The sequence below is a fragment of the Tenrec ecaudatus genome, chromosome 16 (assembly GCF_050624435.1).
Source record: "Tenrec ecaudatus isolate mTenEca1 chromosome 16, mTenEca1.hap1, whole genome shotgun sequence".
NCBI lineage: Eukaryota > Metazoa > Chordata > Mammalia > Afrosoricida > Tenrecidae > Tenrec > Tenrec ecaudatus.
Genome location: NC_134545.1, coordinates 107149940 through 107176481, shown reverse-complemented (window position 1 = coordinate 107176481; position 26542 = coordinate 107149940). Strand labels below are relative to the sequence as shown.

General features: G+C 54.5%; 1 protein-coding gene and 1 pseudogene across 4 annotated transcripts in view; one reads left to right on the top strand and one right to left on the bottom strand.

Moving 5' to 3' along the window:
- Positions 1 to 26542, top strand: part of CTBP2 (C-terminal binding protein 2) — a 125558-nt gene that overhangs the window by 45824 nt on the left and 53192 nt on the right. For all 4 annotated transcript variants that reach the window (XM_075533947.1, XM_075533945.1, XM_075533948.1 and 1 more), the window contains exon 2: positions 452 to 555. The gene's annotated coding sequence lies outside the window, so the exon portion shown is untranslated. The remainder of the gene's footprint in view (positions 1 to 451; positions 556 to 26542) is intronic.
- On the bottom strand, positions 13088 to 13184 carry LOC142430135 (U6atac minor spliceosomal RNA; annotated as a pseudogene).

Genomic DNA, 26542 nt, shown 5'->3' with positions numbered 1-26542 from the left:
TGAATTTACTTAATTCCATATTCCTCCAGACCCCCATGTCTGTCTGTCTCTCTCTCTCTCTCTCTCTCTCTCTCTCTCTCTCTCTCTCTCTCTCTCTCTCTCTCTCTCTCTCGTTCGTATTGATTGTTTTTGCCCCTTGGCTTGCTGCTTGGAGACTGTAAAGAAAGCTAAATGACACTGTCACTGTGATGGGCCGGTATCACCTGGCTTTGCCCACTTGGCTTCCTGTTTAATTTGATCTGGTGTGTGATGGAGGCCAGACGGTGTTTGAAACCATTTAATAACCTAGGGTACCACCTTAGAATCGAAGGCATTGGAAAAATGCAGTTAGAGGATGGCTAGTTGTAACCAAATTCTCAGATGCGTTGTCGTCGTCCCGTCCCCCGCCCCCCCGGCAACAAAAAAAGTCAGTTCGTGTCCACTTCCCTGACCCAATTCATTTTCTTTTCAGGATTGTGTCGTCTTAGATGGTGGTGACCCAATGATGCGGTGTTCCCCCCAGAAGACGGATAGCACTGCGTGTGAGCTGTAGTGTCGGTGGACAGATTTATATTGGTGAGTTATTGTGAAAACAATCTCTCCAGGTAAAAGTTCAGCTTTTTAAAATCCCCTTGGAATGGAATATGTTTTCAATTAGTTGACTGTGGGTCGGAGCCCTCAGATGCTTCAGTGGGATGTCTAATAGCAGGATCCTATCGATTGTCTTTTAGTTCCTTGCATCTGGTATTTTCATTTATCAAAAGCAAAGTACATGTAATTAACTCCGAAGCAATATAGTTCTGTGTAAAGTGATTTTCTCCCCTCCCCTCTCTCACTTGTGCTGCTATAGAGATAAGTCAGCGGAATGACACTACCAGGGAATTTGAGTCAGGCTGGAAAGCAGCGCTGTGACATCCCCACATATTAATTAAAAAGAATAAAAATGAATTAGAGACATAATCGTATGCCACACCAGAGCCAGACCCTTTCTAAGTGCAAATAAGTGGAAGGCAGGCAGCTTGGTGGATGACACATCGTGATCCGCCGAGAGGGTTCGGGAAAGACCTTTTTCTTTAAAGAGAAACTTCCCCTGCCACGGACAAATGTCTCGGGAATGTGGTGTGCGCCGACACAAGTGCTCCGCGCAGTCTACACATAATTGGAAGTGAGGTTGAAGAAATACCGGCCTTTCCGGCTGCAGCGGGGTGTGGGGTGGTCATGTCTCTTATGCTTAGTTTCAGATTGCCCTTAGTCATCCTTGCCAAAACCCGGCCGCACTTGGGAAGTCTCAAGATGGCAGGTTTCCTAGGGGTGTGGGGGTGTGGGTGTCTATCTGTCCTTTCAAAGGAAGTGACGGGTGGGGGTTGCTCAGTGACTCCCTATAAACCCTCAGTGTGGTCCCTGAAGTGGTGAGTACAGGGGGGCGGAGCCCAAGGACGCAGGCTGTGGTTTGGCGAAAGGCCCTCTTTGCCAGTGGGGCCTCAGGACTAGCTTCCTGAGGAGCTGGGGTGGAGGCACTGGGTCCAGGGGGCCTCCGAGGGAGCCCGCAGGGCCGTCTGCTAGTAGGGCCGTCTGCTAGTCGAGTAGGGACTGAGCTGGTTCAACCTGACTCCAAACAATAGGTGAGGTGTTGGCTGCGCAAAGGGCCAGTCAGCGATGTGGGTGGCAGGGACCCACGGCTACTCAGACCTCTCGCCAGCTGATGACCTTCAGCAAGTTGCCCCTCTCCCAAGGCTTGGAGGGGGGGTCTTCTTTGTGGAATGAAGGCATGGGCTTGAGTGGTCCCTAGGCTCCCCTGCCTTTTAAGTGGACATTGCATCCAGGACTGGCATGGTGAGGGACTGTCCAGTGAGATTTCTAGTGGGTTGACCCCTGGGAGTGGCTCCCCATTGACCTCTGAGGCATTCTAAGAATGTGGTTGAACCACTTTGGGATGAAGCAGATGGGAATTTGGGGCCCAACCATCTCATTCTCCTGAAAGAAGCTTTCCGTGTTGCCTCATGCGCCCAATGTTTGGGGGCGTGTATGCCAGTGCTGCCGCCCAGATGGAAGGTATGTACAGTGGGCAACAGGCATGGAACTGCCCATTCTGTGCCCGACCCCTGAGCTCTTTTTACTAAAGAGCTCTTTCTACCAAAGTGCCTAGCCTGCAGCCCAGAGGAGCCAGTGTTTGTAACAAACTCGCACAAGTGCAAGAGTGAGCCCCATGGCATAGTGGGATGTACATTCAGCTGCAAACCCCAAGGTCCCAGGTTCAAACCCTCCAGCCCTTCAGCAAGAGAAAGATGAGGCTGGCTGCTCCTGTAGAGGTAAAAATCTTGGGGAAAAACCCAAAGAGGCAGCTGTCCCCTTCCCTATAGGGTTGCTTGGAGTCAGAACAGATGAGGTGGTCCAGGAATGTGGCTTGGGGATTTGATTACGTGGAACTGCCGTGGTAGGATTGTGTTTCCTGGTGTTGAACAGGCCCGACCCTACTGTGTTCAGCGTGCAGTTTTGAGCAGGAGTTTTTGATAGTTTGGGAGCCTTGAAGAGGCTGCCGTCACCACTGGCGGTGCCCTGCAGAGTCCACAAACCACACCCATGTTGACATTGGCCTTGTTCACACAAGGTCAGGCACTGGGCAGCTGCTATTGGATTTTTCTCTCTCTCCATTTGCTTTAAGGTGTGCCCCTCTCCATAGCACCGCCTGCTTCCATGCTCCCTTAGGCCAGCACCTACCTGTGAACACCAGAGGGCCTCTGAACTAATAGCCCAAACATGCTCCACTGTTGATCTCAACCAGGTAGCTTGGCTGTTGACATCCCTAGCCTAGGCTGAGACCTCACCTGTGAGCAGAAGAAGGACGTAGACCAAGAATAGGGTGCTCTGTTTGCTGGTGCCAAACCCCAGAGGCACCAGGACTGCTGGCACATGATTTGCATCCTCTTAGCACATCTATCTGCTAACTGTGTCCACATGTAAGACGGGCATGTTCCTGCTACACTCGTCCTGCTATTTTGTGGATTTGCTTGTTTTTGTATCAAACCTTTCCCCTTCCCTTCCTCCAAAGGAGTTCGAGTTGTCCTTAACTGTGGGGAAGAAGGGACAGCCAACTTGAAGCCGGTTGCATTTAGTTCCTGCCTTTACTTGCTGCTCTGTCTGTGGCCACTGTCGATCTGAAACCCTTCCTGCCATGTGGCTTTACGGCTTCGGGAACCAGCATTGGCTGGTGGTGGAATCATGGTCTCCTTGCGGCGTTTCGTTATTGCCTGTGATCTTGCTTTAACAGAGGTGTTGGGACAAGCGAGTCTTGTCCCACAAAGACATGGACGCGTGCAAGTCCACTCTGCGGTGAGCTTTCAGTGGTGTGGTGGCAGGGTGGCAGCATGTGGTCGAGCAAGGTCACAACCAACCTCTAGCTATCCATTTGTGTTCTTGGGGAAACATGCATCCTGCCTTGTTTTGATCAGATGTCGGAAGCTCGGCCTGCCTGCGAGGGAAAGGAAACATGATGGAGGTCTTGTTTGGTGTGGGAAAGTGTGGTGCCTCCTCTGGTGAAGTGTGGGGGCTTTAGCCATCCGGCCGGACATCGGTCCTCTTTCTGGCAAAGCCTATCTCTTCCTTCCCCCATTAATGGAAAGGATTGTGTTGTGTTTAAGGGAGCAGACCCCTCAGCCCTGAGGGTCCGGTGGCCAGCGTTCTGTGTGGTGCTCACACTGGTTGTAGTGTGCTAGCCTTCTGGACTTCCTGGGCCAGGGGCTTCCAGCCTGAGCCTCCTCTGGCCTTGTCCTGTGCTGGCCACCAGCCATTCAGGAATCCATCTGGCCTTCACGAGGGGCCTGTGATCCTGCTCCAGCTTTGGGACTGGAGGAGGGCTGTGGTGTCGGAAACCACAGACCCAAGGAAGATATGCAGGCCTTTTCATCTCCAGGGCTGACTCCAGATGAGAAACAGGCTGGGTGGGGTGGGGGTGGTGCGGAAGACGGCTTGGGGGGCGCGGGGTGGGGGAAGATGACTGTGACTCTCCGGGGAAGGTGGGCGGCCCCGTGGCAGATCTCCTTGTTTGGATGGCATTCCTTCTGAGCACAGGGGGCCAATCTGCCCTCCAAGCAATACTTGGAGGTGTTGACTCAGCCTTCTCATGTGCCCCTCCCTCCAAACCAAGCATGGCTGCCGGGCAGGACAGTGGAAGTCGCCCGAAGGCTGGCAGCCCTAGAGACCTACAGGAGGTGGGAGACAAGAGCCCCCAATGCCTCTGGTGGGTTTTCTTTCTGTTCTCTCCAGTGCTGGCCTCCGCCTCCTGCTATGCCCAGCCCATCCCCGACCCCTCTGGTTTCAATCAAAGCCCCTTTACCAGAGAGGGAAGGGGGGGGTACAGTGAAGCAGAGGGTCTTAATTATCACCCTGCCCTCCATGTGTGGGCAATGAGCAAGCCCCTGTATTTCTGGGGTCCCCGCCAGGCTGGTTCTGTGCCCACTGCTGCTCCTGCCACGGGTGTGGGGAGAGTGGTGGCTCAGGGCGGGGTAACTCCAGCAGCGTGCGTGCAGGACTCTCCAGGGATCTCCCTGAATGGGGTCCCATGTCATTCACCAAGAATGCGGTTCTCAGGCCCTGGGGCTGCAGGGAGACCCTGGGCACAGACACAAGTGGTGTCACCAGGCTCATTTGCCCTTGTCCTGGCACCAGCGCTGGATCCCAGCCTGGGCCACATTCCCTTCCTGGTGCCCTTGCCACTTCCTGGGTTCACTTACTCGAGTGTGGTGCTGTGGAAATGTGTCCTGGTGGCCTAGGGGTTCAGTGTTGGGCTACAGTCCACAAGGCCAGCAGTTCGAAACCACCAGCTGCTCCTCAGGACTCAGACAAGGCTTTCGAATCCCTTAAAAAGTTAACGTCTTGGATGGGCACAGGGGCACTTATCCCCTGCCCTACAATGTGGCTGAGTTGAATGGCTCATGACAATGAGTTTGGTTGGCGGATTATAGTGCTGGGGGGTGGGCAGCCCTTAATGGAAGGAGTAGGGGCTTGCCTTTACCCTGGGGCATGCTGAAGAGAAGCCTGACTATTGTCTCCAAACCCAAAGGATCAAAGCTCGCTGTCATCCAGTCATGGATTCTATAGGACCTTGCAGGCAGCAGCCCTAAACACAGGATGGCTCCGCTCTGAGAAACCCTGTGGAACCTGGTTCTCCTCAGGAGACAGGTAGACACGGGGTGGGGGAATCAGATGCTACAACAGTGGGCTTTGTTGCATTTTTTTTTAGACTCCTGTTGTCAGCACCTGCCCCAAACGAGTCCAGTCCTGTGGGTTCCGACCCCTGCCCCGCCCCCAACCCCCTGTAGGACAGTGTGCAGCTTTGTAGGGTATCTGAGGCTGTATCTGGAAGCAGCCGGATCCTCTGCCTGTCTCCTGCGGTGCAGCTAGTGAATTCTGTGAAAGTGTGGCAGCGGGTGGCATCTGACTCCTAAGTTCAGAAGAGGGAAAAGGAGGATCAAGACCCACAGCCCGAGGGCCATGCCCGGGAGACTAAGGTCAAGCATGCCTCCACCACCACCCTCCCACTCTCTGCTGTATCAGATAACTCAGCTCGGTGACCACACGCCTCAGGGGCCACACTCAGGACAGGGGGGCTTCTTCGGGAAGTCATCGGTTCCAATTCAGGATTGACTAGGGCTGTGGGACTCAGTCAGTCCTTTGTGGTTAGGATAGCTGCAGGCCACTCCTCTGCTCAGTTGAGGCTCCCCACTGTGTCAGCCAGCCTCCTGCCCGAAGGTGCTCAGCTGCCCCTGCGATACGACTCTTCTGGGTCTCCAGAGGTTCTCAGTGCAGGCAGCCCAGGGCCAAAGGACATGCCCACCACTGACTTCTTTCTTGGTGCTTCTGTGGTTTCCTCTCCACCTCACAGACTGGATGGCAAAATTGACCAATCACCTCGTTCAGCTTTCATCCACATCATTTGCATGACTCCACCCAGTCAATATGGAAGTTACTCTGCGTTAAAGGGGCATAGTCAGGAGGTCATTTCTCCCAGCCTTTCTGTGATACGATGTGATTTAGAATCAGAGAAGGTTCGTGTCAGGGCTGTGTCCTTTTACCCTATTTATTCAGCCTGAACACTGCGCGGCTGGTCCGAGCAGCTGGACTGTTGTGCAGAAGTCCAGGGCACCGGGTCTAGAGGAGGACTCGTTAACTTGTGAGCGCCAGGACACACCCTGTTCGCTGCAGGTGAAGAGGACTTTGAAACACTTGCTCTGGAAAATCGGACTGTGGACTGTGACTCAAATGTACAGAAAACATAGTTGTCACATGATCAAGGATGATGTCAGTCAACTTGGATCTACAGTGGACTGCTCGGGGGCAGCCACAGTTGAGAGGTTGTGTAGCATCGGTCCAATTGACCGAATACCTCTTTACAGCAAAGCTGTCCCTTGCAGAACTAAAGTGTGCCTAAGTCAACCGCTAGTGTCTTCCGTTACCGTGTATACTTGAGTATAAGCCAACCCAAATATCAGCCGAGGCACCTAATTTTACCAGGAACACTGCATTAAACATGTACGGGAAAACTCGGCTTATACACGAGTGTATATGGTAGCTCACCTGCAGGTGAAAGCCAGGCAACAAAGACAGAAGGACAGCCGATGCCTTTGAACGAATGGTCTTCACAAGGACCAGAGACTGCCCTGCACGTGGACTGCCGGAAGGAGGAACAAGTGTCTGGGGAAGAAGTACAGTCCCAATGCTCCTTGGTAAGTGGGCATGGCGATGGCGACACTCCGTCTGGTGTCCGTTGGGAGTGTGATCGGCAGGGCCCAGTCCCTGGAGAAGGACATTGCACTTGGTAAAGTCGAGGGTCGGTGGGGGGTGGGATTGATACAGTGGCTGCACCAGTGTCCTCCAAGGTGGCAGTGCTTGTGAGGCTGCCACAAGACTGGGTAGTGTTTTGTTCTGCTGTAAAGAGGGTGCTGATAGGTAGAACCAGCTCTCTCACTAGAGGAGGAGAAGGCTTCCCTGGCCCCTCGTGTAGCAAGCGGTCATGCCCCAGAACTTGTGGGGTTTACTATGGGGCCCAGGAAGAGGACTGTTGCCCTTGACTGCCGCGAACACATTGGCTTTGTGTGCTGGCGGCTTTAATTCTTTCAGGCCAACGGGATGACTCTCCCTGGCCCCTTGGGTGCTTAACAAGAAGCTCTCGCAGTTAGCAATCATTTGGAGTTCATTCTTAACACGTAACAATTAAGGTAATTCCGTGGGACACGTTTGGGGCGAATAGGAGCTTTTCAAAAAGCATGTTAGGTGACATTAGTCTGTGTCAGGGGACACAGGATGCCTGGACACACCCTCCAGGTGTGGATGGAGGTGGACAGAACCCTGCTATTCTGTTCTCTGGGAGCAGGCTGGACCAGGAACTTTCGTGTATTTCTCACCGTGTGGTTTCTCTAGGCCCAAGCAAGCAAATCAATTGCTCAGCAGCAGACTATTGAAAGGATGCAGCAGCAACCTGTGGGTGGGTCGCAGATGCTGCTGGGATTAATTACAAATGGCGAGAGGATAGAACATTGGTGGGGACGTGCGTAAGGATTTTAAAGGGAAAAGGGCCTGGAACCCGGGATGAGTGGTAGCTCTGAACATCGGATTACGGTGTCTAATTTCCTTGCTTCATCGTTGTGCCCTAACAGCGATCCACCACCACCACCCCTTCCCCCCTCCTCTCTCCTGGAGCAGAGGATCAGATGTCCTGGGGAGTCCGTTGGATCTGTTTAGGGTGGGACTTGATTTATTCCAAAGGGTGCTGTCGTCTTTTCATGTGGAGGGCTCTGTGGACTGTCTTTGTGGGAAAGATCTGGCTTATGTCCTTGTCCTGTCGCCCAAAACCACCTCTCTGGCCACCTTCCCCATGCAGCCGCTCGGTCGCTGAACTCCAAGGAAATGTTTGTTGTTCTGGGAAGGGTGCAGGAGAGGGGAGCAGGGGCGAGGGGAGAGCCCTGGAACCTTGACACTGGGGAGCTGACAGCACCAGCTCTGGGCCCCAGCCGGCTGACAGGAGTAGCCTGCTTGCAGACAGTGAGGGCAGATAGCTGCTTCCCCAGCTCGAGAGGAAATAGGAGGGGGTGGCCAGGCTGGAAGGATGAGTGCTGTGTCCCTGAGAGGTGATGTGAGAGGCGTCTGAGAAAGGGGTCTTCATCAGGATTGAACCCTTGATGTTTTGTCACAATTGATAAAGCAGTGTTCACCAGCATCCTTCCTGTGAGCGCTGCATCACATCAGCTCCGGCCATCACTGGCATCTACTGTTAATCCCGAGGACTCCTCCCCCGCCACCCCAACCCCGGCCACGGCTCATGTCTCTGCACACGAATCTCCTCCTCCCACATGTCCCATCTCAGCGACGCTTTGTGATTCACTTGTCACCCAACATACTGTGTGGAAGGCTCACCCATGAACCGGGTCTCCCTTGGGCCAGTACTGCTTCCCGCCAGGAACTGTGGCTTCACTTTGCTTAGGGCCCATCAGCTGTGTAGCTCAGGAGCCCTGGTGGTGCAGTGGCGTTGATCTGCAGCTGCGAGGACAGTTGAAAACCAGCAGCCACACTGTGGGAGAAAGAGGCTTCCAACCCCGTGAAGAGTTAGTCTCAGAACCCACAGGGGCCGGTCTGCTCTGTCCAGTCGTGTCGCTCTGTCCTTTCTGACCCCAGGGCCCTGCCTTTGGTTTCCGCTGGGACTGGCGGGCGGGCAGCATTGTGGTTGTACTGTTTGCATTCAAGTGGAGATTATGATGACAGCCACCAAGTCCTCTGGTGCCCAGCTCACCCAAGCCCCCGGTCCCTCAGGATGCCCAGGCAGATGGTCTGCCCTTGGATTCCTTCATGAGCCCAGGCGTATGGTGCCCCCCCACCCCCGGGAATCAGGTGACTCCAGGGGGTGTAGCAGTCAGGCGCTGTCAGGTTTGTTTAATCCTCAACTCTGATGAGGATGCGGGCCTGCCGCTGCCTAGTTACAGCAGAAGATGACCTGGGCGCCGCGGTCCCTCCAGGAAGGAACGAGCTCTATAGATTTGTACTCTGCTCTTCCTCCAGCCACCAGTGCAAACACTCGGGGGCCTCTTTAAGGCTGGAAAACCTCTGCCCACTGCTTAAGCCCAGCAGCTGGATGCCAGGATGAGGGTCAGGGGCTTGGCCGAGAAGCAGCTCCACCATCAAAAGACTGTAGCCCAGCCTGAGGGCTGTTCTCTGGTGTTTGGATGGGGCAGGTAGAGAGGTGCTGGGGACTTGAGGCAGTCCCAGTGATGGGTGGAGGAAAACAGGGCCCAGGAAGCAGACAACTGCCAGAGGTCCTGGCCTCCTGGACATTGACTTTGGGCTGCCCAAACTTCTCTGAACTGTTTTCTGTAAAACGGGGCTCAGAAAAAACGGGTCATTGGAGGGGTTTGGCCTGCACACAGGTTTCCCACTGGAGAAAGATGTCTGTCACCAGCAGCTGTCCCTGGCTCTGGACAGGTGTGTGTGTGTGTGCATGGGCTAGGGCTGGGGCTGGGGTGGCAGGTGGGGAGAGCTCTCCCAAGAAGGCACCTGGAGTTTGAGTACAATGAAAGCTGAGATTTAACTCTGCTGCGGGACTGCTTCTTGGGAGAGTTTGGCAGGTGGGTGCATTCCCCGCCCCTCAGCCCCTAATCAGCTCCGGCTTTATTTTTTCATCCTGGTCCTCTGGCACCGCCCCCTGTCTCCAAACGTCACACCTGAGTTTGCTTATTGTGGGCGGGCCCAGGCCGCCGCCTTCCTCCCTCACCCCAGCGTGTATAGCGACCTGAGCCCCTGTTTGCCTAGGGGACATGCGTCCTCTTGCACCTGGAGGTGGCTCAGGATCCCTGCAGTTGTCCCAAACATTCAGTGTGGTGACTGAAGGGGCCCATAGATGGTGTGGCCAGCTCTCTCCAAGGTGACCGGTCCGCCATGCCGCTGGCTTTTTCTCCTGTGAGCTGGCTGGGCTGGGAGAAGCCTTCTGCACGGCCACTTCACACGAAAGGCTGTTAGATGCAGGTCACCGGCTTGGACCCCGGTGTTTTATGGCAAGTCTGAAAATGCAGATTTGTTACAACCAATGTTAATGAATTCAGATGGTTTGAATTTCACACTGAATAATGGCTGGAATTATCTGAGCCGGCGGCTTCACCCGGATCCCAGCAGTCTTTTCTCAAGATTAAATTGATAGAATGATGTAATATCACATTACTTTTATTAACAGCCCTGGCTACAAAGACAACACACCCATTAGGAGGGGGAAATTTAGTAACAGTGGTAGTAATGACAGGACTGTTCGGAATGTGTAATATTACCTCTAAACTTTCCAAGCTGCCTCCTGTCATTGAAAATGCAGCAGTGAGCCCTGAGATATTGAATGCAATACCTTTGTACCCCAGGGCTGCCTCGTTTCCTACGTTAAAAATACTCTATTTAAATGCAGATTTTGATTGGCAGTCTAGGAAGACCATTCTGGGAGGATGTTGAGAAGGACAGCCGGGCATCCTGTCACCTAGTTCGGGTTTTCAGAATTTTTCCGGCACTTAAGCCTTTGGCCCTCCTCTCCACCACTCCCATGCCCCACCCCACCCCCACCCCCAAAATTTCTGCACCTGAAAAGGATACTTAACACTGTGGAGGTCAGTCCTGGTGGCTTTCATGGTAACGTGCTTTTCTGCGCGCAGGCTGTTGGGGGGGTGGGGTGGCTTGCACTCACTCCCCCTGGATTCTGCCCTTCTGTATCCCCTCTGCACCCCACAGAAGCCCCAGTGTCATGGTGGTTATACTTCCTGTGATCCCCAAGGTCAGCAGTTGGAAACCATCAACTGCTCTTCGGGGAAAAGACTTAAATTTCTACTTCCGGAAAGACGGAGTCTCAGGAAATCCACAGGGTCCGTTCTCATGGCCCGTAAGCTCGCTGTGAGCCAGCGTCCACTCGAAGGCAGTGAAGGTGGCTTTGGGGGCTGGGTCTGAGCACCCCTCACGTGTAAAGCTGCTGGAGCAGCCGCCTTGTGCCGGGTGCTGAGGTTCGGGAGATGCTGGGACTTTGGTTTCATGGAGCAGAAGTGACTTGTTTGATGTTATGCTTAGGTTACCAAAGAAATAGATTTATAGCTTCTGACATCCGCCTCTTGGAATCAATTAGGTGGTTAATCATTAGAAATCCCTCTTCTGCTATTGCCTGCCGTGCATGGGAGCATCTCCGGCTCGCATGCGCTTGTCAGTTTCAAACTGCGCGTTGCTTTGGGCTTTCACGATCTGTCAAGGGAAATGGGAAGTAAATTCTTTCTAATATGCTAATTGATCTATTTGGGAATCTTTAGATATAGACAGCGTCTGTGCTTGTCAGCCACACAGTTGCTAGCTCTCGTTCTGACTGGAGGGCGTTTTCAGAGCCTGCCTGTAACCCTAATAAGCCCCACTGGGTCCTCCCTGGGGCGTCTGGCAGCGTGGAGCTTGGGGACCTTTCCCTGGTGCATGGGGCTTCTCTGGAAGGTAGGTGTTGCCAGTCAGAAGTGGTGGGATTGTGTTGGTCTCTGTAGGGATAAGGGTCTCTTGTGCCCCAGCAGCCAGCCTGGAGTCTTGGGTTCTTAGCCACTGTTCACGGGGGAAGCCATCTTCCCTGAAACTGGGCCGCTCAGGAGTATGGTTTTCACGCAGACCTGTTGCTCTTTCCCATGTTCAGGAGCTGCTGGTTGGGAGAGGGGGACAGGGGCAGTGAGAGGGTGTTTTCCATGCAGGTGGTGGGAGACCAACCTTGCTGGACTCCAACAGTGGAGATGAACAGGAAGTCTTAATTGGGGGCCCAGAGCAAGTTGAGCCTCTTCCTGGTTACATGTGCTGGTTGCTGCTGGCAAAGCCTTGCCAGCCCTGCTCTTTGCCTCCCTGGATCCACTGCTGTCCTGGGCACCAGAGCTTTCTCATGAGTTTGGCCTGAGCAGAGGCGGGATTCAACCCCAGGGCTGTGTTTAGTATGGCTAACACACCAGCACTCTCTGTTCCACGCCTTATCATGCATGGTGTTACCTGTGCCCGAAAAGTATCAAAGTGGGCAAACTGGAATGTCCAGGTCTGAGGACAAGAAAGGGGCTTTGGCATCCTGCCCCATTTTCCAAGGTGCTGCTCACTACAGAAAGCTCCCATGTGACGGGCAGTCCTCGGGTTCTGAATGAGATCTTGTTCCCGGGTGTATGTTCAAGCCAAATTTTGCTTAAGTCAGAGCAGGTGCGAATGGGTCTTCAGCTAAGCTTTCCTTCAGGGCGAGAGAAGGCACAGAGCTGTTTCTAGGACTTTTAAAGGCTGCTCACGCAACAAGGGGAGGCCATTTCAAAGAAGGGTTAGACGCCGTTCCCATGCCAGGTTTCAGCCAATGCTGAGTGACGGCAGCTTCCTGACCCGCTGCACCGCCTGACTCCAGGACTGGCCCAGAGCCAGGGGCTGGGTTCAGTCGAAATGCCCCTGTTGCTGCTGAGCAGCGCTGCAGAAGAGTCCGATGGCCCCAGAGGGTTCGCTCGTGTCAGCTTTCCAAACTAGAGGGCTGGTGGCATAGGGGAGCAAGCGCCTACTAACTGCAGGGTGGTGGTCGTGTTCTGTGTGGATATTCTTTTACCTTCTTGATGTAGATTCTGCAATCTGGTGTGTCCGTCTGGGTAAACTAGGGAACAAATCCACAGAAACCCATATGTGTGAGAGAAAGTTTTATGTAAAGGGTAAGTGTACTACATTAAGAAAGCACCCCAATCCAGTGCTGCCCAAGCCCATATGTCCGACACCGATCTACAGAGTCCTCCTCCATCTCACAAAACACACACAATGACACCAACTGCAGGAGGAAAGCCAAATCAGTGAGCGTGTAAGCATCTCAGCGCTGGCAGAGGTCTCCACACGGCTGCTCCAGCACCCAGGGCAGCATCGGGGTAGGTCCATGTGGCTTCTCCTCAGGGACTGTCTTGCAGGAAATGAGCCTTGCCAGCTGAAGCAGGGAACTGGCTTAGGCAGCTGCACCCTGGTCCAACCATCACAAAGCAAGAGACCTAAGAACTAGAAAGGGGAGGCTCACGAGGTCATTTATCTCTCTGCCCTTCAATGAATCCTATGTGTTTATTGGCCAGGTTGACATAATAAACCTTAACTATCCATATGCGTATTGTAAGGCCCGAGGGCCTCTTCCATCCTTGTCAAGGGGAGTGCTAACCTTCGCTCCTTTCATACAACACATAAACCTTAACTATCAACTGGCTTCACAGAGCCCACAGTCGCTTATCACGATCGCAGGGTCTATTAAGGAGACAGGTTATATATAGTCCGAGGGAGTCAGGACGTGGCAGTGTTCTTTCAGGCCTGCTGACAAACACCCAAAAGACTTGCCATTGTGACATAGCCCTCCATTAGAGGCAGTTTCGGTTCAGTGTCCCCTAATTAAGTGCCCAGAGGTACCCCACTCTGAAAGCCAGCTTCCTGCCCTGAAGCTGCCCTGTGGGCCCGGGAGCCCACCACTCTGTCTCATGCCCCGACTCTGCTGCTCCTCAGATGGCACAGCGTTCCTCTGGATCCAGGAGGTGCAGGGATCTCGGGGTCCAGAGGGTGTGCTCCACTCCTGGCTCTTGCTGGTAGTGAGATGCTCTCCCTCCTGCTTCTCAGAGGGCCCATTTCATACCCAGCAGGATGGCATGCACAATGTACCCTGTTCCCAGTTATCACAGGTGACTATCATGTCTTCCCCACCTTCTCACCAGGCCCAGGCAGGGGAAGGTCGCCTGGTGGGGGTTGCTGTCTAGAGGGGCCTCGGAGGTCAGCAGTTGGAATCCAGCAGCCGCTCAGCAGGAGACAGCTGAGAGCCTGGGGACCTTGTGGACCAGTTCCTCTCCGTCTCACAGGGCTCCAGGGTATGGGTCTGTCATGGGGGCAGATCTGCAGGTCTTTTTGTCTGCGAAGCCTCTGGTGGGTTCAAGATACAGGCCTTCTGGCTAGCAGCCAAGCACTTTAACCATTGTGCCACCAGGGCTACTCGGCCTGTGCTTAGTAGGCTCTTTATAAACGGGGCTTTTTTCTGCCGCTGCCCTCTGCTCACAGGAACCGGAAGCCACTGCTCCCTTGGGCTGGCACCTCAACGGTTGTGAGGCTGGTGGCCCAAGGTTCCAGGTAAGACTGCCCTGTGTGTCCTTAGTGGGACTCAGGTGCCTCATGTTGGCCCTCTTGTGACACGGGGCTGGAGGGCTTCTGTCCCTGGACCCGGAAGGGTTTCAGTTCACCACCACCACCCATCGGCCACTTTGTCTTAATAGGTGGTATTTCAGCACGGTAGATGGGTTGCCGCAGATCTCCAGAGACAGGCCTAGTGACCTATCTACTTCTGAAAACCAGCCCGTAATTCCACGGATCACGGCAGAGCACGGTCTGGGCGCATTGTGGCTGGTTCCGCTGCTCTGGCCTCGGAGAGTCGGAGCTCTTGGGGGGGGCACTTGCTGCCTCGTGGGGTGGTTTGGAGAAGGATGGCCTCTTATCTTCCATGTGTGGAAGGATCGCAGGCACCCATCCTGGGTGGAGAGGACGGCAGATCTGGTGGGTCTGTTGTTTTTTTAAATTTTTTAAAGAGCTACTCGTATCTGGAGTCAGCAGGTCCACCCGCTACTATTTCATTAAAATTTCAGGCAAAAGCTGCAAAAATTAATTGGAGGCCTGTAATAGTTTAGAATGTGAAGCTGGCTCACGGTAATAAAATTATATGAAGAGAAGACAGCTTTATATACTGTACGCGGGAAAGCTGGTTTACTTTAATGATAGGAGATAGAAGGGAGCTGGGGCGCTTTCATTGCAGATGCACTCAGGAGTGTTTGGGCTTCCTTGATGAATAGAGTTAATTCGCGGCTACACTTCCAATAACTCACGTTGCACAGTTTAATGACTTCCAGATAAAACCGGGATTGAAATGTTAATTTCTCTGAAGAGATTGGCGCCCCTTGTATATCAGGCACCCTCACCCCATCCCCCATCCACACACGCATTAAACCTCTAGTTAATGTCGGCACAGAAGGGGGATGGTTTTCGCCATACACAGACTTTGGGAGTTCTTACCGGAGTTGGCTTCCCTTTTAAAATTACAAAGCAGAACACAGCCTACTGTGGGTGGTGGTCTTGGGTGGGAGACGGTGAAATAAGAGTGTCCCCGGCAGGCTTGGCGCCCGCAGAGGTTTCCCAACACAGTGAGCCTTGTAAGCAAACACAGTTGGAGGACATCTGTCCTGGCTGGTCAGTGACACCCACCCCACCTCCCACCGTCGCCACCGGTTTTGCTTGGAGCTTATACCCGTTCAGCCGATGTCCGTGTGTCTGAGCGTTTGGTTCTGTGCCTGTAGGTTTGACGGTGCAGGTCTGGCTCCCCTGCTCTGGAGTTGGGAATGATGACGGTGGTTCTGTCCCAGGTGTAGTTCTGAGGCTTTGGTCTCCAGGGAGAACGAGGAATTGTATGACTGTCGCTATTTTATTTTGTATGGTTGTTGGCTTATTCACTCTATAAGCAGAGATCCTCCCCTATGGAGCTCGGTACCTTCCCCTTCTCAGTCCCACAAAAGACATCAGAAAACCCACCACCAGAACTAACCTTGAGTGATGGGGTGCTGGAGACAGACGTCTTAGATGTTTTCTGGTCGTTGGCGACGATGTTAAGCGTGCGTTACTTTGTCTTCTGGGCAAACGAATTTCAGGAGCACGCCTGACCCGTGGAATCGGCAGGGACACAGTGCAAATCTCTAGCTGTTAAGAAAAAGGAGTGACTGAAACTCCTGTCACAGTTGCTCCTGTTTTGCCGTTGTCAAAGAGCTTCCTAGAGAGGGCTCTGTTAGGACAGAGCCATGAAGATGGGAAACCGTTGGCCCACTAGGTAATGACCATTTGGCCCAGACGTGGCCGACCTGAATTTGGGTTTATCTTTAACCCAGAAGATGAGTCTCCAGTGGCTTGGTGAACAGATGAGAGGATGGTCCTATCCTACTGGGACAGCCCCTGGATGGTCACATTAGGCTGGGGCTTGATCTTCTCCTGGATCTAGGAGGTTCTCAGCACAGGCAGCCACAGAACACACTGAGCTAGCTCCCAGCTTTCCTTTCTTGGTGGTAGTGGATCCCTGTCTGTCTGCTCCATTGTGTAATGTCTTTTATGTCTCCAAAGAGATCGACTCAAGATGCAACCTAATCCTTCAGTAGATTGTAACAGGTATCACCCTGTCTCATGAACGTAACTCCCTGTTAATCCCGTCTTCTTTAACATCAACACCGTGTTAGGATTTACAGCACATGGGATAATGACATCAGATCACAAAATGGAAGGTAATCAATCACACACTACTAACAGTCACAGCCAAGCCAAGTCGACACACATTTTTTAAAGGAACACAAGTTGATCCATCACAGCTGGTGGCCCCTAGTCAGGATAGATACGTGGAGTTGCTTCCCTATGTCTGTCTGGCCCTCCCCCCTCCCTCCCTCTGGGGCTCTCTTATGAATTTGACTCATGACTCTAGGCCTCTCTGGTGTCCACTGTGGCTGCTCCCCGAGATTGGGCTGGTAGGCCAGGGATGACTGTTACTTAGGACTGTGGCCTTGGAATTTGGCTTTCTAGAATACTGGCCCCACTCTTTGTCTCCTTGGAAACCCTGGAGGAGGTGGAGTGGCAAATGAGGTGGTGCAGCAGGCAACTTTTGTTCCGTTGTGTGGAGTGGACCGGAATTGGCTTGACATTCCCCACAGCAACCACGTGGTAGAAACTTGTGTGTCGTCAGCCCCAGCTCCCTGTTAGCATCTCGACACATTGCCATCTTTGCCTAAATTGGGGCCTCCTAACCTTGGCACTGCTGCGTTTTCGGGGTCCCATGGAGGACATCGCCCCTTTGTGCTGAAGGAGGCAAGGCCTGGCGATCTGCATTCATGACTGCCAATGGGAACCTCGTGGGTCCATGGCGGTTTGCTCGATGGTGGATCATGGGCAAGGGGCAGTGTTTCTTTCCGTTGTGCACGGGGGCACCATGCATCCAGAGCACCTCTGTTCTGTACCAGCTTGATGCCAGTGGCTGTCTCACCCCCATACGTGATCATCAGAAATAGGCTTTCTCCCCTGTCTCGGGACGGGGCGGGTATTTATAATCAATGCTCAGAATTGCCATTGATAGTCATGTCCCTGTCGCAGAGCTTGATCCCCTGTGTTGGAACCTGGTCTCGAGGCCGGAGGGGATGCTGGATGGCCAAGGACCAGATCAACTCTGCAGAGATCCACAGCCTCCCGTGCTGGTGTCCCCAGTATCCCCAGGGCTGGAAGGGTCCTCTGAGGCCCACGTGGACATGCAGGCCCCGCTTCTTCCGCTCATATGACTGCTGCTCATGGCGATGCATTTGGCGGACAGGTTTACTTTTACTTGTCACCCTGTCACGGTGACATGTTGGGATTGATTGCTTCCCTGCTCATGTGCCATTGACACTTGACTGTTTGAGATGGGGACAAAGCGCCCTTCAGGCTGAACTGGAATGTGTCTTTAGCAGCATCAGGCGTAACTTACCGCCTGCTTTCCCCGTTTCTTTAACTTTTAATTGAAACCATTTAGTCACCACCCCTGCTGCTAGGGACCTGGGGACAATTAAGAAAGTCCCATCTGTCCTTTGAACCGTGTTATATTACACACACACATCCCTTCACTATCTCCGAAGACAGTGTCTCTCTGCCTCATTGTCCCATAGTGTTTCTCTCACTTGAATGAGTTAGGGCCAGGCTTTAATTCAATTATTTTCATGAATTCAGGCCCTGAGATGTGGTGGAATCCAGAGCTCAGGTGCAGCAGCGACTCCCAGAGAGGCAAGAGTGGTGGGTGCGTCTCTTTCCCCTGGGGCCAGCACTGGCCTCCCTGTCCCCTGGCCCAGCCCCCGCTGAGCCATGGGACACACAGATTGAAAATGGCAGATGCCACGGCATCTTTCCCCAAGGCAAATGACTGACTGTCCAGTAGGATTAGGTCAGTGGCATCCTGCCGGCTGTGGCTCGGAGCGGGCGGACAGGCAGCCGGAGGCCCTGGAGGAATCGGGGCTGTGCTGTGGTAAACAGGCTCTTCTCCGGCTTCCACAGCTGACGTTGGAGTAAACAGTGCCGTGAGTGGGAGTGTGCCGTACGATGATCCCAGTCCTTTCGCTTTCTAATGTGGAAAATATGCCAGAAATGGGGACTGTGGCATCATGCCGCCCCGCGCTCAGGGGCAGTGAGCATGCTCTTCCCCCTCCCACCCCCCGGGTGGCAGAAGGGACACGCAAGGACACTGGGGTCTGAGGCTCTGTGGCCGGAAGCCTGTGATTGAGTGGGGACTCGGGATTCCTGCGCAAGGTCCCCACCCTCGGTCAGGACTGGCTTTTCCGAGACCTGGGGGCTCCCAGGCCGGGGGCGGAGGGTGCCAAGTGCTGTCTTGGGCAGCCACATGCTGGAACTCGCCCGTAGTCTGCAGGGCTGCCGTGTTCCTAGAAGTGCCATGTGCGCACCTCTGCTGCGGGCCCTAGGTGACTCCTGGCTCCTAGGCCGACGTTAACTAGCCCCTAGGAAGGCCCGCTGTCCCAGCGTGTTTGGGGGCGCATGTGAAGGTGCTGTCCCCCCAGGGTTCGGCTTGCTACTTCAGATCTAAAGCCAACCAGATGGGAACAGATGTGTGTGTGCACGCGCGCCTGTGTCTGCCCCCACCTGGCCTTGGATCCCTCCCCAAACTCGCCTGTGGAGTGACGTGCTGGTTAGGAGACGTTGTGATCTGGGACTCGGCTGTGAGGACCCTACGACCCCATTGTCGTTCCCCCAAACCTGTCAGTTTTTTGTTTATTTTTGTAAGCTTTGTTTAAAACCAACTGGGCGCCCCCTGCCAACCACCACTAGCCAGGTGAGCTCGTCCTGGTGTTCGCTGGCCAAGGGACAGGCGCCCGCGTTCAGCAGCCAACAGAGGCGGGGTGGGGGTGGGGAGTCCTTCCCGAAGTGTCGTTCCACTGCCGCTCTCACGTGTGAAACCATGTAGGGAAAGCTGTGTCCAAAGCCAAAAGGGTCCAGAAACGGGTTTTCTCAGGACTCAGCCAAAAAGCAGTCCAGCTGTCTGCCGTGGTCCTCAAAGCCACTTTGTTGAACGGACAGTGTGAGTCCAGCCAAAAAGGACTTAACTGCTGGGGAGTGGGGTTGGGGTCTCACAGAATGGGACAGTCATTCACTAAGTGCTGCTGAGCCAGGCAGGCGGTGGAGGGAGCTCAGCCATTGCAGGAGATGGGTGAGTGGTCAGTCTGGGGATCAGCCCAGCTATGCCTGTCTAATGTCTCCTGGTGCCCCTGCCTTCTCTCCCAATATTCCACATCCTTCTCCCTCTAGCCCCCTGAACGCTGTTCACTCTGAGACAAAGGGTTGAGTGAAGGAGTGGAGCAGAAGCAGTGGCCAAGACAGGTCAGGTGGATCGCATTCCCATTGGGTCCCCCAGGCTGCCAGCACCACCTAAGACTCTGGAAATACTCAGGGGACCCTTCTCATGTCCAGCTAGCGGCCTGGGGCCTGGCCATGGCCCCTGCACTTCCCCTTTAATAGCCACCCATCTCTCTGTTGTGTAGTTGGTATGTTTTTTGTTTAGTAATTAGCCTAATGAATTATTTATACACTCACCCCTGCCACCCTGGCAACAAAGTCTTGTGCATTCTGCACCTTCCCCACTCCCCGTGGTCATGGGAAGCCAATCCAGTCACCCCAAGTCACCGCTGGCCCATGAGGGCCTAGCGTGTAGCAAGACCTACCCCAGGTTTCCGATGGCCTGATAGTTCACGAATCCGTTTCCCCTGATTTAAACATTTTGGTGTCAACTTCCGATACTTGGGGGCATCCAGGTGCTGAGAAGCAGCCCCCCTGTTCTGGGTGTTTGTTCCCCTCGCTCCTCTGGGGGGCAGCCATTTTATCCCAGCCACACACGTGCTGCCAAGAGCAAAAATGTGAAAGCAAAACACGTTCTGCAGACCATTACCAGACGCCAGAATCCTCTGTGTGGCCTCAGCTTCTCTGGTGAATCGATGATTGCACTGGGCAGAATGACCGGATATTGGGAAGAAATCAGAATGTGGAGTTCAGGTGGCTGAGGCTGCGTTTCTGCCTCTGGTGTGTTGCGCTGAGATGAGGGCCGAGTCTGTCTCGCTACGAGACGCACCCCCACGGGCCAGTGATGCTGTCTGTGAGGTGGCCCGGAACGAGAATCCGCCAGACAAGAGTGTGAGCGTGTAAACGGCACACGGTTAGACCTTCACCAGAACTGCTGGCTTCTGCAGATCCCCCTTTGGGGGTTTGCTTTTTATTCCTTACATTTAGACAATGGCCTAACAGGACTATTTCTTTTTTTTCAATAATTATTTATTGGGATTCAGTACATAGATCATTCCGTAGTTCAGTCACATCAAGAAGAATTTTACAATTGCTACCACAGTCCGTTTCCAAACCTCTTTTCTTGAGCTCAGTCAGCTCATCCTGATGCTTTGAGGAAGAAAGACGAGGCTCTTGCTCTTCTTGGTTTCAGTTAAGTACACGGTGGGCTCCGACGGTCAGTCACAGATGCCCAGGACCCCCTAGGGCACGGGCTCAGGGTGGGGGCTGGTCAGCTTGTGTTCTCTGGATTCTCGGCATCATTTGCTCAAAGGTGCCCGTGCGCACACGTGTGCACGTGCCTCTACACGCTAACCCGGCTCTGTGTCACGGGACAAGGTCGTGGCTCGGGTGGAGCTGTGTTCCACGGGCAGAGCCTCCTGGTGACGCAGTGGTTTGAAGGCGTCCACTCCATTGGGGCAGGGGGGAGGGGGTTGACAGCTATTTTTGTTACAGAAAAAGGTGGACCCGAGGCACATGAACCAGTTGTGTAACTCAGCGGCACTGAGTACTCTCCTTGCCTGACGGCACCCTCCTCATGCCTCCAAGTTCCTCCTCCAACCTTTGGACTCCAGGTCCCAGCCCTCGGGGCAGCGGCAGGGGCGTTTGAAGCAGGGTGTCAACACGGTTAGGCTGAACTCTTTAAACTCATCGCAGGGGAGGGCTTGGAGAGGGGCCAGGCTACACACAATAACCACGTGAGGGAACCCATGTCAGCTATCAGTACACCCCGAGGTTTTTTGTCAGGCTGGTGGGCTACCTTTGGAGACCCGACAGAGCACACCCTGCTGGGACACAGGGTGGTGTGGACTCGGGCAGCTGCTACAGTACTTGAGGGGGTCGTGCCTCCTGTATGGCTGCCTAAAGCCCAGTTAGAGAAGTCCGAGGGCCCAGACATGGTCTGTCTGTGCCTGGCAGGCGTTGCCCTTGCCCCAGGGGTGACAAGGACTTAGGTTTCGCTGTAGAAGATGGTGCCCCTATTTCAGCAGAGCCTGAGGTGGAAATGGTTTCTGGTTCATGGGTCTTTAAAACAGTAATCCCCTCCACCCCTCCATGCCCCCCCCCACACGCACACGCTGTCTGGACTGCTGCTCACGCAGGCATGCCCCCGGAAGTTCAAGGTCCTGGTCCTGATGGGGAGGAGAAGGGACCCTACCGTAATGACACGCCCCAGGGCCCTGTCAGGGGCTTCTCTGATAGTTGGAGTATGCTCCAGACTCTCCCAAACACAGCCAGTGGGGCTTCTTCTGGGGCACCTGCTGGCACTGTGCTTCCTGCTTTCCATCCCCGCCCCAAGAGGGTTGTAGGGAGACACCTCTGGAGGGGAAGTCCGGACTTGGGTCCTGGAGCCACTGCAGGTCAGGTCTGCTTTGTCTGGCTGAGCAGACGCGGAGGGAGGCCTTGGTCTACTGAGGCCACAGTAGATTTTCAAAAGCAGGCTCCTGGGCCCGGGAGACTGGCTGGTGACAGCTGGAGGAGCCGGCCTCCTGGACAGATGCAAACAAGGCTGCACTGGCCCCAGGGTCCTGGGGTCTTCTACCTCTGGCACCCCCAGCTGCCAGGGGCTATAAACCAGGAGCAGAGGCCTTGATCAGCCCTAGACCCCCACTGGTGGGGAATCCCAGGTTAGAAGGGGGTCCTTGTCACAGCCCCTGTGCCCAGGGTGACCTCCCCCATTCCATGAGCAGCCCTAGAAATTCCACCTGTCCGCAGGACGCGCTGAGCAGAAATAGCAGGGTGACTGGCTGCTCTGCCCAGGCCCTCCTCACCAAGGCCACTTAGAATCTGTACACTAAACCCAGCCGTGAGGCCGTCCTGGGTCCTTGTTTAGCTTAATGGTGATGGGGAAAAAAGAACCGAGAACTCTAGATTCCACTGGGGGAGGGGGGGGACAGTAGTCAGTGTTGTTACAGATAAATCCAAACCTGCACCAATCTTGTAATTCACGGGCACTGAATACGCTCCTTGTTCCTCGCAGCTTTCCCAGGGCTGCTGGTCAGATCTTTATAAGAATACATAGCTTCAGGCAGCCGTTCTTGACTAGTTCAGCCGAACTGGTGTTTGGTCCAGTAGGAGAAAGACCAGGCCGTCTGCCTACTCTTGTCAAGAGGTGCAGACTTGGAAACGCAGAGGGGGCAGTTCTGCTCTGGCCTTACAGGGCCACCGTGAGGCAGAGTCCACTGGATGGCCGTGAGTTATGGTTTGAGGTAAGGAACCCTGCCGGGTGGCTGAACAGTAAGGTATCTGACAGCACGTAACATCAGAGCCATTTCTCTGTGGGTGCTTTGGGAACATTTATTGCATTTCCTGTCTCACCAAGCAAAACTCACTGCCGCCGAGTCTGTTCTGACTCAGCAAAATTATAGGCCAGAGTAGAACTGGCCCCTTTGGGCTTCTGCTGTTGGGTCTTTCTGGGAGCAGAAAACCTCATCTTTCTCCCACAGGGCAGCTGGTGGGTTTGAACCACTGACCTCGTGGTAGCCCAACACTTCCCCCCCTTGCCCCACCAGGGCTCCTGGCGGTCCTCGCTGCTCTCAGTCATCACCAGCCAACCCCACCCCTACCCCACTTGACCAGGCTCTAGTTACCCTCAGTCTCCTTTTCTGTTTCTCGATGGGCCTCATTGGACATTTCACACCAGTGGGATCAAGTCCTTAGTCCTGAGTCATGTTACTTTGGCACCGTGTTTTCTTGGCTCGTGGGTGGGGAAGTGTGATACCAACATGACCCCACCATAGCCCTCGAAGATGCCCCTGGATGGATGGGCCACACTGTTTCTCCTGCTCATCTATTTGATGTACCGTTGTGTCGTTTTTATCTTTCGGTCGTTGTGACCACGTGCCCAAAGCACAGAAGACCAAGTCTCGCCATCCTCCCAGCTAAAGGACCGTCGCTACGTCACCTCTCCTCAAGCCCCAGGTGCATTCCCTGATCTCCGCCAACACAGTGCTTCACAGACAGACTTCTCTCTGGTTGTCTTTAGGCCTGGTCTGGCTTTTTCTGTCTGTGGGGGTGACCGGAATTACCGTGGCTGGAGTTGGGTGCAACTCGGGCCTCAAAGCCGCATCTCTGCTTTTGAGTAGTTTGAAGGGTCTGGGGCAACGTGCGTGCTCCCTGGGGATCCGAGGACAATGAAATCATGAGCCCTGGGAACGCCTTCGCGTTTGCTTGGGTTTCAGGGGGTGGGTCAGTGAATGAGAGCCCCAGCAGCCTGCCCTTTCTGGAACATTCCCCAGGGCAGCAGCGTGGCTGGGGGCCTTGCGTGCCACCTTCAGCTGATCCTGGGCCCAGGGCCAATCCTCGGGCTAGAGGCCCCCTGTCCGCGAGTGCGGCTCCTCCAGAGGCCGAAGTGGAAGCCCTGCGTCTTCAGTCCTCTGCTCTAGAGGCAGCTCATTGTCATGCTTCGTGAGCAGAGGTTCGCCGGATGCCTCTCATCACTGCCTCTCTCGGGCCACTTTAGGCTTTTGGGGACAGCAGTGTCCAGTTTGTAACTACCAAGTACAACGTGGGATGATGCATCGAGACCCAAGGATACCCGCTCACGGTCTAGGGGCAGTTCCGGCCACACTGTCCAGTTCAGGACGAGGGTGGGCAGATGTGGACCTTGTAACCCCTTCTTCATCTTATGCCTGTCTGTGCATTGATCAGTATAGGTCTAGATTCCTGCATTTGAGCTGCTGCTTTGCTTAAGTTATGTGGCTGCTCACGTGGTTCCAGATTTGGTCGGTGGGGGTCCTCCACGCCGCTCCTTGCTCCTGTGTCTTCCCACGTGTCACCACTTTGCCTGGCGCATGACCTCCACCTCTGTATTCCACGAGAAGTCAGGCTGCGCGGGATTTCACTGGCGCCTTTATTTTGAAACTGAAGCATTGTGTCTCCCTCGACGTACGGCCTCTGGGTGAGGGAGCGGTGGGGTGTTTCTAACTCATAGGTGCGACACTTGTGACCGGCGCTGCACATATGTATGTGTGGTCCCGGGTCCTTTGAGTTCAGGGTTTCTCTCCGGCCTCCAGGGCCACCGCCGTGCTGACCTTTGGGACAAAGCTGGAGACCCAGGCCTGGCCCTTCCAGATGGACCCCGGCTAGGGTTCGCTTTCTTGGTGAATAATTGATGAGCTCAGCTGCTGCGGGAACGCGGGCATCTGGAGACCTTTCTGGCTCTGGGCACCGAGTTCATTTTTGACGAAAGCCAAAGCCCATCGAGTTTCTAATGGCCGTCAAGATGTCAGGGCTGTCAGACCCCAAGATGTCAGGGGTGTCCTTGTGTCAATGGAGGCCACATGCCCCTCATTCTAGAGTAGTGAGGCCAGTGGCCAGAGGTGAGAGGGAGGCTGGCCAGGTGTGCAGCTGGTCTCTGGCTGACATGCCGCCGCAGATGGGGAGACAGCAGCCGGCTTCCTGGCGGAAGGAGTGGATGATGGGTGTGGTGTGTGTCTCTTTCGAAGTTCCGAGTCTGATTTCCCCCAAGTAGTGTTATGTGAAAGCATGATCTATCTGCTCCCCCAAAATGTAGGGCTCGTAGAGAAAGGGGCTCCGTGCTCCTGATATGGGTGTTCGCTGTGTTGTCGACACGTGCAGGGGGTTGGGGGGCTGGCAGTGAACTGTGTTATTGAAAGCTGCCTGAACTTCGAGGTGCACTTCTGCTTGGCCTCCTAGTTCTGTCCCCAAACGTTGCAAACCCAAAGAGAGGGGCTGGGTGTGTGTTTGATGGATTGCTTTCTGTGAGAGTGGTCTTCCACCCAGGAGATGGGCAGGGGCCATGCGTGCCCGGGTCAGCGGGGGGCGGGGCGGGCGGGGGTGTCTGCCTCCCTGATTTAACCCAGAAAATGCTTCTCAGGACAGCTTTCATGTGGACGGAGTCACTTGTCCAGTGGACAGTTAGGCTATGTCTGTCCTTTTTCCTCTGGGGACCACTGGAGTCCCATCAGGACATCACAGAGTTAATCAGGAGCTAGTGTGGGGGCCACGCTTCTGTTCAACGCTGTTCAACATACAGGCTTGGTTGAATGCCCCCGCCTGACGCCCTGCTACTGTTTCTTTGTATTGTGTGACGAGACCAACCCCACCGTGGGTTGATCGGGACTGGGTGCCTTGAGCCCGAGGGCGCAGCAGCCCCAGAATGGCTGCACCCAAGGGGTCTGGCCAGTTTGTGAGGCTTGGTAGGAACGCCCAGGGCCCCTCTGGAACCACATTGCTGCTGCTGTGGAGTCAGTCCCAGCTCGTGGGGGGCCTGTGCTGGTCAGTCTTGAGTGCTCTGCAGACTCTCCTGGGGGTCGTTTTCACACATCACCAGGCCTCTGGGTGAGCTTGGACTTGGGACCCATCATTGCAGCAGAGATTGTGCACCCCAGGTCCTCCATGGCCAGGCCTAACACAATCCTCCCTGATCACGGCGCAGGAGGTACCTGCTTTCTGAGCTCGGTTTGCCTTTCCTGACTGTGGTCATCACCATGTCACCCACATCTGCAGTGGGCAGTCTGTTCAGGCAGCCCTTTGTCCCCGTCACAGAGATGATAGACAGATTTATGGCTCCCGTGGAGTCAGCAGCTGATCACAGCTCCTACCGGACGACCCCGGGGGAAATCCGGAATGTTGCAAGGGAGGACCCACCACATCCTCGCTTCCACATCGTGAACCCAGCCTGGAAAATCTACTCTGGCCGCACTCCCTGACCTCGAGTCGATGTCCACGCAGCAACCCTGTGGGTTTCCGAGGGCAAGTAAAAAGTCTCTTCTTTCTTCTGAGGAGTAGCTGGTGATTTTGAACTGCTGACCTTGAGGTTAGTAGTCCAAGTAACAGCTACGCTGTGGGGGCTCCTGTGTTCCATGATAGACAAACACAAACCAAGAGAGAGGTGGGGGAGGGGTGCTGAAGATATGCTCCTCTTCCCCACAGCCTGGCAGGCCCTTAGAGCCCCGCCCCCGAATAGCCCCAGGAAACAGCTCTTAGAGGTCCTGGCAGGATCTGGCCCAGGCACTTAAGGTTAATTAGCAGAGGAAGTGGGGTCTTGGGGTTCTGCAGAACTAGGCCTGGACCATTGGGGAGAGGGGAGGGAGGTAGGTATGTATCCTTCCACATGCAGTTGCAGATGGAAATGAGGCCGGAGTCTGAGCAGACAAGGGTGAGGAGAAATAAGTCCTAGACACTCTCTATGGCTGCCCTTTAGCTTCTCAGGAGA